Source organism: Trachypithecus francoisi, unplaced genomic scaffold (genome assembly GCF_009764315.1).
Source record: "Trachypithecus francoisi isolate TF-2019V2 unplaced genomic scaffold, Tfra_2.0 Lachesis_group3, whole genome shotgun sequence".
Taxonomy (NCBI): Eukaryota; Metazoa; Chordata; class Mammalia; order Primates; family Cercopithecidae; genus Trachypithecus; species Trachypithecus francoisi.
The window spans coordinates 31,722,110-31,729,882 of record NW_022681468.1 but is presented as its reverse complement, the minus strand read 5'-3'; the positions used below and the strand labels follow the sequence as shown (position 1 = coordinate 31,729,882).

The 7,773-nt window shown below is 46.9% G+C and overlaps 1 long non-coding RNA gene across 1 annotated transcript; it reads left to right on the top strand.

Annotated features, from left to right (window-relative positions):
* The first annotated feature begins 4,983 nt into the window (after positions 1-4,983).
* LOC117071157 lies at positions 4,984-7,536 on the top strand. Its single transcript, XR_004432169.1, has 3 exons — positions 4,984-5,766; positions 6,303-6,413; positions 7,170-7,536. It is a non-coding gene; the product is annotated as an uncharacterized LOC117071157 (long non-coding RNA).
* Positions 7,537-7,773: the final 237 nt, after the last annotated feature.

Sequence of the window (7,773 nt, the reverse complement as noted above, 5' to 3'; positions counted from 1 at the left end):
ATGTTAAATAAAAGAAGCCAGTCACAAAAGGCCACATATTATATTATTATTATTATTTTTTTTTTTTTTTTTTTGAGACAGAGTCTCACTCTGTCACCTAGGCTGGAGTGCAATGGCATGATCTCGGCTCACTGCAAGCTCCACCTCCCAGGTTCATGTCATTCTCCGGCCTTAGCCTCCTGAGTAGCTGGGACTACAGGCACCTGCCACCACACCGGCTAATTTTTTGTATTTTTAGTAAATACAGGGTTTCACCATGTTAGCCAGGGAGGTTTCGATCTCCTGATCTCATAATTCGCCCGCCTCGGCCTCCCAAAGTACTGGGATTACAGGCGTGAGCCACCGCACCTGACCATATTATTCTATTTATATAAAATAGCCAGAACGGGCAAATTCAGAGACAGAAAGTTTATTACTGCTTTTCAAGAGCTGAGGAGGAGAGGAATGGGGAATGATTGCTAACAGGAACAGAGGGGTTTTTTTTAGGGTGATAAAAATATTCTGAAATTAGATAATGGTACAGGTTTCACAACTCTGTGAAACTTTGTACACTGAATTGTGTACTTTAAAAAGTTAAATTTCATGGTTTGTGAATTATATCTCAATTTTAAAATACACTGAAGAAGTATGAGCAAGTAGAGTGTATCCCAGGAATGCAAGGTTGGTTTAACAATCAAAAATCAGTTACTGTAATTCATCATAATAATGGAATAAAGAAGAAAAACTATAAAATTATACCAGTAGACTCAGAAAAGACCTTTGTTATTTTGTTAAATGACAAAATTCAGTACATATTCAGGATTAAGGCTCCCAACACATTAGAAATAAAATGGAATTTCCTTAACCTGACAAAAGAGCACCTACAAAAAAAACCTACAGCTTACATTATATTTAGTGATAAGAGACTGAATGCTTATCTCTTTTTTTTTTTTTTGAGACGGAGTCTCGCTCTGTCACCCAGGCTGGAGTGCTGTGGCCAGATCTCAGCTCACTGCAAGCTCCGCCTCCCAGGTTTATGCCATTCTCCTGCCTCAGCCTCCCGAGTAGCTGGGACTACAGGCGCCGCCACCTCGCCCGGCTAGTTTTTTGTATTTTTTTAGTAGAGGCGGGGTTTCACCATGTTAGCCAGGATGGTCTTGATCTCCTGACCTCGTGATCCGCCCGTCTCGGCCTCCCAAAGTGCTGGGATTACAGGCTTGAGCCACCGCGCCCGGCCGCTTATCTCTTAAGATCAGGAACAAGGCAAGGATGTGTATTCTCAAAAACCTTCATTCAACATTAAACTCTGCAAAAGGGCAAATATGTCTGCATGCAGTAGCTTATACCTGTAATCTCAGCACTTTGGGAGGCCAAGGTGGAGGGTCACTTGAGGCCAGGAGTTCAAGACCAGCCTGGGCAACACAGAGAGACTACATCTTTACAAAACATTATTTAAAAAATTAGCTGGGCATAGTGGCAGGCACCTGTAGTCCTAGCTACTCTGGAGGCTGAGGTAAGAGGATCACTTGAGCCTGGGAGCTTGAGGCTGCAGTGAGCTATAATTCCACCACTGTGCTCCAGTGCCCTGGGAACACAGTGAGAACCTGTCATACATGCCAAAAAAAGAGGCAGATATGTTGGAAAGGAAAAAGAAAAACTGTCTTTACTCACAAACAACATAATCATCTAAGAAAATCCTAAGGAATCTACATAAAAGCAACTCAAACTAACAAATAAATATTGCAAGGTTGCAAGAAGTCCCTTCTAGGTATACACCCCCCAAAAGTGAAAACATATGTCCCCCAAGAGACTTGACATGAATATTCACAGTCATTTTATTCAGAACAATCAAAACCTGGAAACAATGCCATTGTCCAGCAACAGGTGAACAGATAACAAATTGCCCTTGGAGGAGGCATCTTTGGGCCTTGTAGCTGTAGAACCTTTACCCTGTGGAGCAGGAGAGGGTGGAGATGCAGGTGTGGGAAAGGTAGGAGATACTAACCCTGGCCTGGAGATGTCCAGCTGAAGAAAAGAACACTTGACTGGGAGGTAGAGACTTGAGTTGCTCAGTAAAGGAGGAATAAAGGTAACAGGGCTGTGAGATTTGGGAGCAGTAATAGAGAAAGCCTCAGAAGGGAAGGGGTAGACAGGCACAGAAGGCATGAGAAGGGTGATTTTCAAGGGAAAACTGTAGAAAGATTTTTTTTTTCTTTTTTTTTGAGACAGAGTCTCGCTCTGTCGCCCAGGCTGGAGTGCAGTGGCCGGATCTCAGCTCATTGCAAGCTCCGCCTCCCAGGTTTACGCCATTCTCCTGCCTCAGCCTCCCGAGTAGCTGGGACTACAGGCGCCCGCCACCTCGCCCGGCTAGTTTTTTGTATTTTTTAGTAGAGACGGGGTTTCACCGTGTTAGCCAGGATGGTCTCGATCTCCTGACCTCGTGATCCGCCCGTCTCGGCCTCCCTTTTTTTTTTTTTTTTGTTTTTTGAGACAGAGTTTCACTCTTGTTGTCCAGGCTGGAGTACAATGGCACCGTCTCAGCTCACTGAAACCTCTGTCTCCCAGGTTCAAGTGATTCCCCTGCCTCAGCCTCCCTAGCAGCTGGGATTACAGGTGCCAGCTGCCATGCCTGGCTAATTTTTGTATTTTTAGTAGAGATGGGGTTTCACCATGTTGGCCAGGTTGGGCTCGAACTCCTGACCTCAGGTGATCCACCCATCTCAGCCTCCCGAAGTGCTGGGATTACAGGCATGAGCCAAGGCACCTGTCCAGAAAAAGAATTTTTATAGAAAGTTGGTATATGATGTTATTCTCTTTTTTCCTTTTCTTTTTTTTTTTTTTTTTTTTTTTGAGACAGGGTCTCTCTTGTTACCCAGATAAGAGAGTGCAGCAGCATGATAATGGCTCACTGCAGCCTTGATCTCCCAGGCTCAAGCAATCCTCCCACCTCAGCCTCCAGAGTAACTGGAGTGGTGGTGGTGCACCACCACACCCAACTATTTTTTAAAAAATTTTTTAGAGGTGGTCTTGAATGCCTAAGCTCAAGTGATCCTCCTGACTCAGCCTCACAAAGTGCTGGGATCATAGGTGTGCACCACCCCAACTGGCCTTATTCTCCTTTTTCAATGTTTCTATTGGATGAGACTCTATACTTGGATAAGCCCAGTTTTATATGGGTTACATAAAATAAATATAACGGCAGTTATAGCTAATATGCTTACTAGGCACTAATCATTGCACTAAGCAATTTAAATATATTCAATGGTATGAGGTGGCACCATTATATAGATGAGGAAACTGAGGCACAGAGTTTTAAGTGATTGTCCAAGATCACATGGTTAGGAAGCGACAGAGCCAGAACATTTGATTTCATATGGAAACCCAAAGCTAAGAAGCTATTTTCCTGTCCCTGCTTTCTTCCTTGACCATGCCTCTCTCTGTATGCTGTCAGGGTTGGGTAAGTAAGGGAAGGATGCTGAAAAGTCATTTGGTTCAGGCCTGACATTTTCAAAGCACTTAACTCCAGTGAGGCCATATATCCAGACTGAGATATTTAGCCGGGCCTGAGAGATGAGGTGATTTACCCAGCTTTTGAGTTACTTCCCATTTCTGGATGCTACCACCTCCAGAGACCCAGGAATTAAATACTCATATAAATTCCATCATTTTCTGGTTGTAGTATAAGTACATTACTTTTAAAACATACCATATTTTTTGTTAATCTTATTTTGACATATCTTCGTCTTTAACCTGATGGGAAACTGAAAAATGGAGTGGCCTCTCTTTCAACCTTTGAGAAGCCTCACTCCGTTTCCTACTGTCTGAAAGGTGCAGGAGGAGGAGGCCCTGCAGGAAGCAGCTCTGATGCCCACTCTGGCTGCTGCCAGCTGGCTGGATGTGCTATCAGCATGGCCATACCCACAGGTTGAAGTAGGTCAACAATCTGGGGACCCAGAAGCTGCATGGAGCAAAGTGCATCTATCAGGAAATTTCCTGAGCTTCAAGCGGGTTTATAAGGAAGCCACAAGGCCCAGACTGACCAAGAGAAGGGGAGCTTCGGATGCAGCATGTTTTTTAACCCAGTGGTTCTCACCTGGGGTGATTGAGCGTCTCCTCCCGTAGGACATCGGGTAATTCTAGAGACTTTTTTTTATTTTCACAACTGGGGGTTCTACCAGCATCTAGTGGGTGGAGACCAGAGAAGCTGCTAAACATCTTAAAATGCACAGGATGGCCCGCCGCAACAAAGAATTATCCGCCCAAAATATCAAGAGTGCCACAGTTGAGGAAACGGGTTCTAACCCTCTGGGGCTGGCCTTATGAAGGGCAGCCACACCCCTCCTAAGACGCTTCCTCCAAGGCTGGAAAGCCGGAGAGTGCTGGACTGTAGGCCACTCCACCATGGGATTTCCCCTTCATCACCTGGCCACCCACTCTGGCCCCCTTACTGGAGGGCTCCGCCCTCAGGTAAATGTTTTCCCTACTTGTTTGGGAAACTTTGAGAAAAATCCCCTTTAGCCATCTTCTGAGCAGTGAAGATGTACCATGTGTGCTTTTTCCACCAAAAAAACATTAAAGCGGCTAGGGGATTTTTATTATTTTAGCTCAAAAAACAAAATAGTGGCGGCCAACTCCTTTAAAGACGACTGTCAGCGGGGCGCTCAGATGGAACTCAGAAAGAAAAAAAAGACTGAGCTTAATATCAGTGGATCAGGGGAGTGGGGATAACCTGGGAATTCTGGTCTGGTGGGGCAGGCGACACAGACTGAAGGCCTCCCCCCACCCCCAGCCTCGAGCCTCCTCTGCGTGGGGCCCCTGGGGGCCTGGGGACATTTGCATGTACTCTCAGGAGATTCTCCTTTCTTCTCCCTGGGTTTCATCTTTAATAACTAGATGACGGGCTGTTGGGGAATGCAGGGCCAGCGCTCTAGGAAAGTGAAACTGCCTTGCAGAGGGAAAGCAACGCACTGTGGCCCCGAAAGACCCAGACCGCCAGCGGCCCGGGTAGCCGCCGAGGGCACCGGCTCACACTTCCTGCCTCTCACAAGCTCTTGCTTGGCATGCATTGGTGACTTGAACTGGGGGTTAACCCTAAAAGATCAAGTGCGAGCTCAAGGCGGATGATGAGAACAGATTCCGGGCTGGTTAACCTCAGAAAGCGGGAGTCCGTTGGTGCTAATGAGGCCAAGGGAGCCCGGCTCCTTTCTGCCCCCAGGCAGGTGAGAAAGAAAGAATAGAGACGAAAGAGGGCCCGCTGTGTCTACTCCGCTTGGCCCGGAAGCCCAGCTCGACCCTGAGGCCACAAACTGCCCCCTACTGGAGAAATCGCTGCAGGATTTCTCCTCCGTCAAATCGCTGTGTCAGAGCCAGTTGGGGGCTTTTAAAAGACACCCACGCTCAGGCCCCCACCAGGCCACCTACATTGAAATATCTGAGGCTAAGTCCCAAGCTAGAATTTCCTTCCTTCTTTCTGGCCTTGGGAGATTTTGCACCTCCTTCCAGGGAAGGAAGCCTGACTTCTGAAATGATTCTCACGAAAGAGAAGTGCTCCGTTCTGCAGTGAGACTGACCAGGGGGGCCACACCACAGACTCCCAGGAGGCTTCTGCTCTGCGTGGCTCTTCTGCTCTCGTTTCCTTAACGATTGGGCCAGAGCATCTCTGCTCTTGTGAAATATCAGGCAATTAGATCTCGAAGTCTTTCAAGTGGGCAGATTCACCAGGCGTTGGACTGAAGTTTCTATTTGTCCTGGCACTGGGAATAGCAAAGGAACAGGGGGACTGAACTGGTAAGACTATAGCAGGTTTGTTGCACTTTTAAAAAACATGTTTTCAATTACCTTGAGAACCCATTTATGTGCAGTATATCCTGCTGCTGATTTTGAACAAGGATGATCCAATAGGCACTGGTATTAAAATGCTGAAATAGAGGTTGACAAGTAGCTGCTTCCCTAAATCCTTGGAGTTTCCTCCTTTGGCACCACCCCTCTTCCCACCTCCCCGGGATCCAGCCACTAAAAGGTTATTTCCTTGGCACGGCAGGGGGTAGGGGCTGTGCTGAATGGTGGGAACCCATGCTGCATGGGTTGTCAGCTGTGTCACCCCTAATTAGAAATCACTTCAGTCTACTCATGAAAGCAGCTTGCTGCAGGACTCTGCTGGCCATATTTAGTTAGAGCAGTATAAGTTTTTTGTTTTTTTTTTTAAGTTAAAAACTCATGTTGTGTTGCCCATGTACCAGGCTATTCTAAGAACTTTACAAACATTAACTCATTTGATCCTTATAACGACCCTATGATATTGGTGATATCCTCCCGTTTTCTAGGTTTGGAAAGAGGCACAGAGAGGTGAAGTCTCTTGCTGATATCTTCTAGACCGGGCTGGCTGCAGGGTCTGTTGCTCCCAACCAGAGGAAACAGAACCATGAAAGAACAAGGTAGGGTTTTCTTCCTCCTGCCAAACTGAGATTCACAAAGTGGACTCTAGCGTTCTTCCTCTCTGCCATTCCCTGCCACCAAATTTACACCTGGGGAAACAGTGGCCCAGAGAGGAAAGGAGACCTTCCTACAATCTGAGAGTCACTTGGGGGCAAAGCCAGGACCAGAATGCTGCCTCTCAACTCCCCCTCGACCTCATATCAGATTGCTTACATCCAGCTAAATGTCTCCCCAGAAATCAGTTGGGGAATATGGTGATTTTAAGTCCATACATTCTTTATTTAATACTCCGCCCTCCAAAAGGTAGAGACTCATTTGCCTCCCCTCAAGTGTGGGCTGGACTCAGTGCCTCCCTTCTACTTTTTTTTTGTTGTTTGTTTTTAAGTCAGGGTCTCACTCTGTCGCCCAGACTGGAGTGCAGTGGCTCAGTCTCAAATCACTGCAACCTCTGCCTCCTGGGCTTAAGCGATTCTTCCACCTCAGCTCTGCCCAGCTAATTTTTTGTAGAGACAAGGTCTCACTGTGTTGCCCAGGCTGGTCTCGAACTCCTGGATTCAAGCAATCCTCCTGCCTTCGGCCTCCCACGGTGCTAGAATTACAGGCATGAGCCATGCCACCTGGCCCTGCCTCCTTTTTAATGAGTAGAACAAAGATGGAGGACTAGGTCATAAAAGGCACTGCAACTCCTCTCTCTCTCTCTCTCTCTCTCTCTTTCTCTTTCTTTCTTTCTCTCTCTCTTGTTGTTCACTCTCCAGGAAGCCAGTTGCCATGTTATGGGGAGGACACTCAGGCAGCCCCGTAGGGAGACTCATGTGGGGAGGAACTGAGATGTCTTGCCAACAGCCGTATGAGGGAACCGTCTTGGAAATGAATCTTCTAGCCTCAATCAAGTCTTTAGATGACCAGAGCCTCAGCTGATAACTTGGCTGCAGCCTCATGAGAGGCCCTGAGCCAGAACCACTCAGCCAAGGTGTTCCTAGATTCCTGCCTCTCAAAAACTGTGTGAGATAAATAGGTGCTTATTGTTTAAAGTTGTTTAAGGTAATTCATTGTGTAGCAATAGATAACTAAAACAGGAGGCTCTACATTTACTCTTTTTTTTTTTCTTGGAGACAGAGTCTTGCTCTGTCACCCAGGCCGGAGTGCAGTGGGGCGATTTCGGCTCATTGCAACCCCTGCATCCCTGGTTCAAGCAATTCTCATGCCTCAGCTTCCCAAGTAGCTGGGACTACAGGAGTGAGCCACCAAGCCCAGCTAATTATTTTGTACTTTTAGTAGAGACAGGGTTTCACCATGTTGGCCAGGCTGGTCTCAAAGTCCTGACCTCAAGTGATCTGCCTGCCTTGGCTTCCCAAAGCC